The 12,250-nt window shown below is 45.1% G+C and overlaps 1 protein-coding gene across 2 annotated transcripts in view; it reads right to left on the reverse strand.

The window, feature by feature from the left end:
• Window positions 1-12,250, reverse strand: part of LOC142557949 (uncharacterized) — a 139,060-nt gene that overhangs the window by 4,554 nt on the left and 122,256 nt on the right. The window lies entirely within an intron of this gene.

Consider the following 12,250-nt stretch of genomic DNA (forward strand, 5'->3'; position numbering starts at 1 on the left):
GACACAGCGCGCTTGCCTAGTCCGTTGTCAATCGCGTCGGCTAAGCGCCGCTACGACTTCCTGGTGATAGCATGCCATGTACGCAGAAATGTGCACCTAAGATGTTTTTTCGTGCAATTTCATTGCCAATAATTTATCATTTCTTTAATTCAATTAGCAAGTACAAGTAATTTCCCCTATGTTTTCCTTGGTGTCTTTGTTTGTTGGCTTCTCATGATATGGTTCATAAGAATCGGGCTCATTGGTTAACCCCCCTTTGTTCTCGTTCACTCTAATATGGTGACTCCTATTATATATTGCGTAAAATCTGCCTATTTTCATTTAACACCTTAGTCTGCGTGTTCCATATTCATTTTTATGTGCTCTATATACTTCTGTTGTAGTAATATTTGAGCACGCTGCGTAGTGGTCGGTAGTGCATTGTAGAGCGCAGCTCTTAAGCGCCCGTTCTTGCAGTGAGCATCGGCGTCGGTGTTGTCCCTCGTAACCGAGCGAACGAGAACAGTGAAGGAGGAAAGCGAACGCGGAGCGCAGCGGTAGATGAAAGACAACGATAGCGAAGACCGCGCGAGCGGAAAAGCGGAGGAGGAAGTTATGACAAAAGCGTGAGAAGAAAAGCGTAGTGCCCCGGAAGGCGGCCTCAGTGGCGACGATGACTACGAGATGGTACCAGAGTAGCGCACGTCTTCTGTATTGAAACAAAGAGCTGCATAAGCGGAGATCTGTCTACGGCGGCAGCTGCGAATCGTACCCACTCACCCAGGCGCTGCCTCTCGTGATCTTTCGATTAGCAAGGCACTCGTGCCACACTGCGCTCCGTTTGCAGCGCGCCGCAAGAGACAGATTTTCCGCGCCAGCTAATATATCGCGAAATAAAAATGCGCATAGAGCTGCGCTCAAATTTCGCAGTAGGGAGCATCGTAATGGTCGGTGATATTTTATATACTATTTGCCTGACATTGTATGTCATGATTTTGCTGACGAGTGCCACAGTACCCCTCTCCTCTGTAATGTGAAAGTCGCAAGGGTAGCCTCAAATAAGTAAGTAAGTAAGTAAGTAAGTAAGTAAGTAAGTAAGTAAGTAAGTAAGTAAGTAAGTAAGTAAGTAAGTAAGTAAGTAAGTAAGTAAGTAAGTAAATAAGTAAATAAATAAATCTTCGGTTGCCAAGGCATTCCAAGGGAACAAGGTGTCCTGCCTGGAGCAGGAGAACGTCGCGGTCCCACCCAAGAAGCACCTCTCCCCGCATTCCGGATGGTGTCGGCAGAATTTTGTTTAGTGAGTAATCGGAGGGTATTGTTGCTGCGCGTCAAGCTATCGCCACTACCTGCGGCACGAAGAACTTCGCATCCACGGTAATTAACCGGATCGTCGGGGACACAGCGGAAGACAAGGATACCGAAGTATTTGCGAGTTGCCCGTGTAGAAAAACAAGCGTACCCAGTGGGTGCGTAAATACTGCTACGTACCTAAATGACAGCCGGTTATAAACAAAATACTACTGTCTTTCTTTCTTTTCTTTTTTAAAGAAAACAATGTTGCTTCCCGCGCTTGTTTGCTTTCGCCTCCTCCAAAAACAATGTTTGGGGCTGCCACAGATTCACACAGTAATGAAGCAAACTTGTTCCTCAGAGCAGAGTTTGCAAAAGCAGGGAGCAAGGATTACGGAGGGCGAGGCGAGTGCTGCTCCCGTGAAGATGGACGTCCGAGGTCCATTCCGTTCATCCTGCACTTCGTGAACTGGAAAGCTGCAGTTCAGTTCAAGTTCCGTGCATTAGAGCGGAACCTACCGTCCACCTCCGGCGCGAGTCCTGCACACCACCACTCTTGCAAGTTCAAGAGATTCTGCGAACTCGTTCTGCAAGAAACTTGCACTGGATTGAGCAAATGGCGAAGTGTGGACGACACCGTGTTGCACTGGTGTTATGAGCATCGATATGCAGCACCTCGCGAACAGGTTCAGAAATCACAGGCGAATTACGTGGTCCTTCGTTCACCGCAATGACAGTGAACTTTGTGAGCTCGCTTTACACGACGCCTCCGGATGTCGCTATGTTGCAATGGTCGCACGAATGGCGAGGTGCTGCACATCCTGAACTAATTCAGGAAAGGCGGCTGAGTTGAATGGCCCTCCAAATAATTCACTTCTTCTTGGGGTCTTCGAAATTAACGGGCCATGTGGGGGTTGGCACTTCTGGCTGGACTAGCTTATTCGTGCTTCTTTTGCAGTGGACAAGACGCTGAAACATGTAAAGAAGCGACCAGATAGAAATGACCGTCAATAATGACTTTCTTTGCAGTCCAGTCGTTTCTTTACTTGTTCTCACGTCTTTGTCACCGCAAGAAGCATCTGGTGGGTTATCGCCAACTCCAGGTGCCACCGCAATATCACGTCCAGCTTATTTGCCATCTTACTATTCAGGTAAGCTCACGAGCCGCGTCGGGAGTTTCCGGTGACTCGACGTGCGACCTTCTGAGTCTCGCAACTCAGTTTGCGAGGTAGCCATCGTAACCCACTTAAATTCAGTCTTCCAACCCACCGTCAACGCGCACGTCTCTCTCTTCGTTTTTCTATCCAGTGCTTTGACGCTGGTTAAAAAGAAAAAGAAAAGGTCTAAGGGCGTTTGTTAAGGCCGTAGACAACTACCGGATACGGCATGGATTGATCGAAAGAGGCCCGCGCGACCGAGATCAGTGAGCGCGATCAGTTCCAGAAAAAAAAAGACCGTCCACCACAGGTGAAGTCACGCATATTGTGAAACAGAGCTAAAAATTGTAAAAGACGAACGGGGTCGGAAATGACCCAGACGGCCATTTCTGCGTATCCCTAGTCGTCGAGAGAGCGGATGCGGTGACTCCTTTCACTGTGCTCCCCCATCCCCCTTTGAGCCGACTGAACTGCCGACCAGGCGTTCCTCTTCGCTGGAGAATGCGAGCGCGCCGGTCAGAGGTCCCCGCGGCCCCTAGCTGCGTCGTCCGATGACCCCCGTCTGCGGGAGGCCTCACGCTGGGACGGCGGGAAACGGGGGCGCAGTTCAGTGTGCATTCGGATGCCCGACCTCAGTCGCCCATGACTGTCTCAGTCTGTTTCCACAACCAAAATCCCCTCCCCCTATTGCCGGCCCCTTCTTTCCCGCGCCTTCCTTTGACCTGACCATACAATGACAAGGTGTTCACCTACCGAGAGGCCAGCGTATGTTGAAAGGAGTTTGTACGGTGTCTTCGCGATTGACGGAAGCTGCAAAGGGAAGTGGCAGAACGAAGTTTTTTGTATTTTTTTTCTTCGTCTGCTTTCTTGCTTCGATTCATGTGCGCAACTTGCCTATTGAGGTTGTTCTGAGGCTGTTGCCTTCGTTTCAAGCTTCAAACTTGCTTGAACTACGCTCCAGTTGGCTCTGTTTCCGCTCTACATTTTTTTTTTCACCAACACCGACATTTTTTTCCGCCCGCTTAACTGCCGGCTTTCGAAATAGCGAGTAACAACGGGGAAGCCATACCGCGTATCAAGAACAAGCAACAAACCGAAGTATATCATGCAGTATTCTAGCCTATATGGCTCTTTAAAGGAGTACTTCTAGCATTTTTCACTCTCCTTTTTTTTTTCTCATTAGACAGCTGTCGACCCACCAACCACGGAAGGCCTGATTGAGTTGATGAGTAAAGCATTCTGTTTCAAAACAGATTGCTCGTAGCCTAACTATGGAAATGAAAATTGGTTACGGAACGAATGAAGAAGTCGAACCCAGTCGTCAAGGCCTCTTTCGTTGTTTCTGGACAGTGGTACAGCCGTCTTACTAGTCGATGGTCCATCGGGCCCTCCAGAACAAATATGCGGCGCTAGAGTTGCCCGAACAGTCTCGGAAGAAGTGTGCAATTCCGCGAGTGCACAAAAAATATTCAATATTATCGAGCCGTAATAGAGCCAGTCCAGAGCCCGCGCCAAGTGCAGCGTGGCACCCACCCAGGTTGCACCGGGAATATGGCGCCCTACAGCCGAACACGAAATCGCGTATTCAATTCCTGACCACGGCAGCTACATTGGGAGTGGAATGCAAAAAGCTCCGGCACTTAAATTTAGTTGCCCGTTCACGGTGGTCATAATACATCTGGAGCCCACAAGTAGGGCGCCCGCCAAAGCCTGACTATTGCCTTGGGACATTAAACGAAATGAATCAGTCAATCAATAAACTAATCAATTAATAAGTGTGGATTCGGGTGCAGGTTTCCTTCCAGAAATCGGAGGCGATGGTCATGGAGCACCAGACAGCCCCGAGGTTAGCTGCGCACACATCTCTGCCATTGGGAACCGTGGTTATTGAAAACAAAACATTGAATACGGAAGTATTAGGCATTAAATGCTTTAAGCTACTGTTGTAAGTGACAAATTTCAAGTAGTCTTGAGCCAAAAGACAGAGCTGTTGTCCGGGAACGCAAACGAGAACGTCCCGGCAACCAGTCAAAACTTCGGAGAACGCGGTCTCTGGCCCCGTACTCTTTGTAAAGGATCGCATTACATGCGCTAGTTACTGCGCCCACAAGTTAAAAAAATATTGCTTCGGAGTTCTTCCCAATGTTTGTTTACATTATTACTCAAGCTGTAACTCCTAGTACGCTTAAATTTTGTGTCGTTTCCAACAGCGACCTTCCAAAGGCAGAAACAGGGCACAACACACTTCATTGTCATCTTTGGCTCCGAAACAAGGTTGCCTGTGCTCTTTTGAACGCTAGCCGTCCGCGAGTTCCGTGGCGCGGGTTACGCATCGCCTGAAGAGAGGGCGCCACGCCGCGTAGCGCTTCTTTCAGGCGACTTTCTTGTCCAAGCTGGGCAGTGCGTCTTGCCTCCCTGGTGTCTTTCGTTGCCTATCGTGCATTCATCCCGTTTTCTTCTTCTATCTGGACAGCGTCCATATGGACCAGTGAACAGTATGGCGTGGTGTGGTGTGGTGCGGTGTGGTGTGGCGGGGCGTGTGCTGTTGCGAACATTTTAAGATTGTGGCTGGTATCATCTCCGACCAATCTGCTTTGCCGGTTGCTATTTCATGCTTAAATATACTCTCAATTTTTGGAGAGTCCATAATTTTTTTATTTCCGAAATGTGTCTGGGGTAGAGGGAGGGGGAGCGGGTTCTGTACAGTGGACACACCGGCTACACCGCGAACGGACCGCTTATAGAGCTGAATGCCTTGAGCACTCAACGGCATAAGAGGAGAAGGACGAGGGGGCGTTCCTCGCTCCCTGGGAAGCGATTTCCGAGTCCCTGTGTGTGTAGGACCAATTCTGAAATTTCGCTGTGTTTTGTTTTCTGGAAGTTCAAGATATAAAGTAAAACTATTTGTTCTTTTAGAGAGGAAACCTCTTCGACTTTGTTGAAGTCTTCCTAAATGCGTTGCTAACAGTGCGTTATACTAGGAAGCCCATCTACCTTCTCTTCAAACGAGATTCCACATGCTTACGATTTAAACCTACTTAAGAACTTATCAATCTCCTCTGTGACCTACAGAATATGTATTTATTTGGGAACCAAATTAATCTATTAAGAACCCGTGACCACGGTTGGATACCCCGCAGGTTGTACTGGTGCAGGCACAATTAGCACTTTTATACCTTCGTATTTAGATCATTCCACTCCATAGGTCCACGTGGTCACTCAAAATTAAATTTGCGGAAATTTTACTCAATAATGCTAAATTTCTGGCCCCAGCAGTTTTTACTTCTCTTTTGCAAGACTATTTGGACCGTTGTTCAATAAACGTAGCGACTAACGCTTCTTCATGTGAAAAGGAAGCAGGGGCGGTAATCTACTCACCATCCCTCGACTGGTCTTTCTCACTTCGGCAGCCAGATTAGGCATAATTTATTTCAGGCAGAATCCCTGGCAGTAGGTCCTGCTTTGCGACTGTCACAGATTCTCTTTCTGTATGTAGCGCACCTGCGCATTTACAGATTTGACAGCTTCATGCATTGGTGTATATACTAATGCATCTTATTCATTAGATTCACCCCATGTGAGTTTAGTTCATTTAGTATGGGTACCAGGCCACCGATACATTCATTAATGAATTCATTAATGAAATGCTCGCACTGATTCTCTAGCACGAGCCTTGTTTAAGTGATCCTGTGACATCTATGCTGCCGGTAACTGCGTACCACTGCGGCTAGATATAGGCAACTTTCTTTGACCGAATAAAGAAAAAGCCTCTTATTAGAAAATATATAGATTTTATGCATGCAAATTATTCTTGGCATCAACGATGATGTATTACTCGACGAATCGAAGTCTCATTTACAAGGCTGCTTTGTCGTATCCCAACATTTGACTTTTACTTGCAAAGACGTTGTCTGGCGGTATCTCCTTTGTGCTACCTCTGCAATGAGCCGGAATACATCGATCACCTTTTACGATCGTGCCAACGGTTTTCTAGTCAACGAAAGCGATGCTTGGAATTTCACGTCGTGATCTAGGGCTGCCTTTATGCAATGCTGCTCTACTCTCACTTGGAGCATGAGTATTATGGTACAGTAGCAGAAACGTTTGCCGAGCCATCTGTAGTTACCTCGGCGACACAAAAAGATTACCTTATTCATATTCAATGCTCTTCAATATCTACATAAATGACGTTGTTTAGATAAATAATGATGCCTCAGTTCTGCTGCACGCGAATGACGTTATTCTTTCTTTCTGGACAGAATACAAATGAAGTTATTGCCACAACCCAGAGCGTACCTTCAGATGTGCTGCAATGGTCTCCTGCGAAAGGCCTACCAATAAGTGCGGAAAAAAACAAAACAAAACAAAAAATGCATTTTTTTCAGATCCAGAGACACGAAACTTAAGGTAAACCAATCATCACAGCTTGAGAGAGCACTCATTGAAAGAGCGGACAGAGATAAAATTCTGGGCGTGATTTTTTTTTCTCATATAATATGGCACGGATGTGTCACACTGAATATTTGAGAAAATCATTATCACGCGCTGCTGGTGTTCAGTCACCGTGTAGACACTTTCGTCCAGAACAAGCTAAGCTCCAGTTTTACCACGCCCGTTTTTTCTACCCATTTATATTATTGCCTATTAGTCTGGGGCACCACAACTGCACGTAAGGCAAATACAATTCAACTTTCGCAAAAGCGAGCTCTTTGGTATATTGCAAACGTCCCCCGCAACAGTAGTACTGATACAATGTTCTCTAGTTATAAAATAATTAGTATGAAATATATGTTCCATTTTTGTTTGATGTGCAGTTATTTCTCTGCAAATGAGCAATTTAGGGCGCTTATTGAAACTTTATCTAAGCAAGCGCGTACGACAGCGATTCACGCATCTGCAGCGCCGACAGGCGGCTCCTTCCTTGTCGGCGCATGGCGCATTTTCTGCAGTCACTGAGCTTTACATTGCCGTATTTGCTCTAGAAGCAAGAACAGGGTGTCGGCGTTGCTGCGCTGACAAAAAAAAGAGCAGAAGTTTTTTTAACTCTTGCTTAATCATATTGTAATATGATGTCCTACCACGATTAGAATGTTCATTACCTTTTAGTATTGAGTTCGTTGTTGTTTGCGTCATGCGCACACGTGTTGCTTTGCACGTTTTCGACTGGACTACTGATCATTCTAGAATGCATGTATGCATCGCTGCATTTGTTGCATCTGTCCTACTTATTTCTTTTGTTTTGTTTTTGTGTTAGTATGTATATTAATTCCACTATTCCAAATCTGTTAGTTTTTGCAAATCTTGACTGTGAAACCTCTGCCATGTATACGTGGGCCCAAAGGCACTTTTTGTTACCGCTTTTCGGCTGAGGGACCTCCAACTGTCATTGGAATTAAAATTTCATTGATTGATTTTTCTATTTTCCATTATTGATTTATTTCTCCTTCACTAAGCTACAAGATTATAAAATTCAAATAGCAAGAATAGGAAGTCACAATAATAATGTCAATATTATTACTGAAAATTTACCTTACGTATTCTTTACGTCAAAGATTTCCTTTACTTGAGGTATCTTTAATATTAAATTCGTATTACGTTACTAACGTAATTCATTTGAAGTTAATTAAATTGTAGGTTATACGTGATAAAACCACACACTGATTATGATGCACACCGCAGTGGGGGACTCCGGAAATTTGCACCACCTGGGGTTCTTTAACGTGCACCTAAATCGAAGTTTAAGAGTGTTTTCGCATTTCACCCCCATCGAAATGCGGCCGCCGTGGTCGGGATTTGATCCCGCGACCTCATGCTCAGCAGCTCAACACCATAGCCACTAAGCAACCACGGGCCCTGCTTGTGTAAGGCTGAGTGGCTTATTACATTTTATATTATTTCACTTATAATCGATTTCTTTCGTATCTTCGATTACTTATTCCCCTTTATTCTTTTTTCAATTTCCCATTACTACCCGGTTCGTGGCCCATCCCCCACGCTAAGTAACAAATAGGAAATCATCACGATCATTATCGTCATTAATCTGCTCCCTATATTTTATTTATTTATTTATTTCACAATACTGCAGACCAATGTGGCCCAAGCAGGAGTGGAATTACAATGAAATGGGAAAAGAACGGCACAGAAATAATTTCCAACAACATTCGCACGACAATATAATACATCGGTTTCACTAGGACGGTATTTATCACACACACACACACGCAAAAGGAACAGCACATAAATAATTCACAGCAGTACTTGCACCAGAAATAATAACAGTTTGGCTAGGCTGATATTTAAGACAACAAGTGTAGCTCAAGGGCTTCGTCAAAATTTGCAGCCTTACAAACAAACTCAGGTAGACTGTCCCAATCCGAAACTGTGCTTGGAAAGAAACTCTGCTTAAAAGCCTCTGTTTTGGCAAAAATTGGTTGTAGGGAGTGTTTGTGAGTGTGAAGTGTTGGTCTTCTTGCGATGGACTTTAAATATAATTATTAATTTAGTATTTGCTTTTCTTAGCTTGTTGCTTGTTGCGTTCGCAGTGGTGGGCCGATCCCGGAGATAGTGCACTCTGTATGCAGTTACCATTGGTATGTCGTCATGCCTGCGGGCATTTTCGTCACGCCATCATCGCCACGCCATCGTCACCATCCGATTCTCTTCATACAGACGTCGTCACACCACTGCCTTCATGCATTCGTAGTCAGCCCAATGTCGTCATCGGCCTTCGTCCTTCCATTGGTTTCAGTCCTTTGTGATTCAATCGTGGCTACGATGCCGTTGTCCCGCCATCGTCGACGTAAACTCGTCGCCATGCATTTGTTGTCATACCGTCGTCGTGGTGCCACCGTGGTCATTCCATTGTCGTCATTCTAGCTTCGTTACCCGATTGTGTTCACTTCATGGCCATGACACAGTCCTTGTCATACAGTCGTCATCACGCCATCGTTTGATGCACTCGTCGTCATCCCACGTGCACATGCCGTCGTCGTCACCCTGGCGACGTTGTACTTTGCACAGTATTTCAGAATCGCCATTCCGTCGTCGTCATAACACCTTCGATCGCGGCAATGTATGCGTATAGAAATCTGGCGAGCGCTGGAGCATCGGAGAGGAGCGTAATAGTTTACGCGATAACGCTGTAAAACATCATTTACACTGAAATGTATTGGAAGAAGCTATACTTCCGCACCCCTGTGTGCTACGGCGAGCTTGAGATCGGGGACGAGAATGCCTAGCCGACACCACAACCCCCCCAACGCTCAAACATTCGCGTTACACAATCGTAACTGTCCTGTGAGTTTTTTCAGTACATTGTAATTCAGGCCACGTCCTTCATTTTGTCGCATATGTTATGCTTCTTTTTCGTTGAAACCTCATTGCCTTTTTGTTTTTCTCTCTTGTCTTTTTTTTCTGTTTTGTTTTCCGAGAGCGTAGTGGTGCGATATGTCGAAAGCTTTGGTATTCTAAGTGAGCACGCGCCATGATTTGATTTGCTTTGATGTTTTTGAGTCGGCGGTTAGAAAAAAAAGTGGTTTTAGTCGGGAATAAGCTCTAGTTTGAGGTTAGCGCGTGTCCTATCATTTTCTCCTCTGTCGTCTTCCTTGCGCTCTGAAGGCAAATGAAAACACTAGGTTATTCAGCGAAAAGTGTAACACTGAGATATTCCTGTGTTGTTTTAGTATTCATTGCTCTTTTACTATTTCATGTGCTTATGTGTGATTTCGTCACACACTCCTCTATTATGGGAATGCCCATGATTGTTGAATGATCGAATGAGTGAATTAAGCAAGGAGAGGTTACTGGTTAGTAGGAAATGCTGTGCGCAAGACGTGGGGGTATCGGGTGCGAGCTATATGAAAAGAAAATGGAGTTGAAGCACGCGCAATAACTTTGCGGGCATTTGGGGGATGAGTAACAACGGTGACAACAAACTTGTCACCTTTCTTCTCCTTTTTTGATGATAGCCAGAAAGTAACTCTGAACGCCTTTTCACACACCGGCACGGCGACTGCTGGCGCGTTGATCGAAATTCCCGCGCAGGTTGTTCGCGCTGCGGCCGAAGGATGGAGCCACAGCGTCGCGTCGTTCACCGAAAAACGGCGCGGCTTTTAGTGATTGCGGCGCTGCAATCAGCGGTGGTGCACGCGGACGTCCTTCTGTTTCCTGGGGTTCGAATGCCGAAACGTCGCTTGCGTAAACCTTTACAAGCTATCATAGCGCGTTGCGCAAAACGTAAGCATTACAAGTTGCCTAAATTCGCACTTACTTTTATGAAATTCTTTCTTTCTTTTAATTCAGCACGCGCAGGTCGGCACGCTCTGCTGTAACGTGAATGAGTTGTTGCATCCTTCTTTCTTTTTTTATCGGCCGGACTTTCCTACTATAGTTCTCATCTCCCGGACTTCGATTGAATGGCAGAACATTTCTAAAACAAATGAGCAGTACCCCGTTCGCTTATAAGAATCCAGACATCGACGCTCATGTTCAGGAATTTTGGACATCAGCCTTTCGGCTAACTGTCGAATTGCACCGCAGTGCACAAGCGTACCTCAAGGGGCAGCTTTAAAATTATATATATTTCAGAAGGCCGCTAGTATTTCAACAACTTTCAGTTAGCAACGTCGAAAGGATACGCCTTTGTATTGGCATACATATTTACGGCACCTAGTTGTAATCTTTTTGGTGCGTTATAACAGAAGTTTGGTCAGGATTTGTTTATTTATTTACTTACACCACAAACTCCCGAAGGAGTATTGCGTGAGGGAAGGATACAGGAATTGAGGGGGAAAATAATAATAGCCAGTAGAAGAGAAGAGAAAGCAAGGAAAGGAAATGCAAGGAGGTCAACCAACCGAGCGTCTAGTCTGCTACCCTAGACTGGGTGTCAGGGAAAGGAGAAAAGAAAGAGGAAAAGAGCGTACAAGAAATTATATCATGTAAGCGCATAAAGATGAAAGGAGAAATATCCTACAGATATTAATAACACAATAAAGGAAACAAAAAACTATGAAATAGCAGAGAGGAGTACAAATAACTTATGCAAATACTAGAGGGTAAAGATTAAAGAACAAGTCTCTAACAAATTAAAACTTACGCTGCAGGAAAGTTACCAATAAGTGCCGTAAATAATGTTATAAGGTTTGCACAGTAACGTTGCTAACTGAAAGTTGTTAAAATTTGCGGGGCCTTCTGAAAATTCTTTTGAAAATGCTAGCCATCAAGTAACGCTGGGAAATTGCGGCGAAGTTCAACAAATGGTCGCAGGGGCAATGTCCAATATTCGTGGGTGTGATGCGTATACAGCCGATAAATATGTCGCCGGTATTATAGCAGTAGTTCTCGTGCACATACAATTCCTGTTTTCCAATTTCTAAGTAAATTCGAACTCGTGAAATTAATACGGCTGTACAAAAAAGGCGATCGCAATGAATTAAAAATATAATGAGAGGTATCTCGTCACACCAATTTGAACAAAAGCCTTTCAGAAGGTGATGCAGCTGGAGGAGGAGGAAATAGCTTTAATGTGTCCTGAGGAACCCCTCCCCACCCACTCTTGCTTTAGTGGGCGGCAGGGGTCGCGAGCCGCACCCACGTGCGGCCCGCACGTGGCTTCAACAAGCCGCACGGCTTCAACAAAAACAATACACTGTACCACATCATGAAAAGAAAGTATAACTATTGGAATGTTTGTAGATCGTGCTGAGGCATTTGATTTAGATAACCATGGACCTCTAATAAAGTGCTTAATCATTATGGGATACACATTGGAGTTAGTAATGATAGTTATGGAATACACAAAATGTTATCTATCCCGTCGGCAT

Source organism: Dermacentor variabilis, chromosome 9, assembly GCF_050947875.1.
Source record: "Dermacentor variabilis isolate Ectoservices chromosome 9, ASM5094787v1, whole genome shotgun sequence".
NCBI lineage: Eukaryota > Metazoa > Arthropoda > Arachnida > Ixodida > Ixodidae > Dermacentor > Dermacentor variabilis.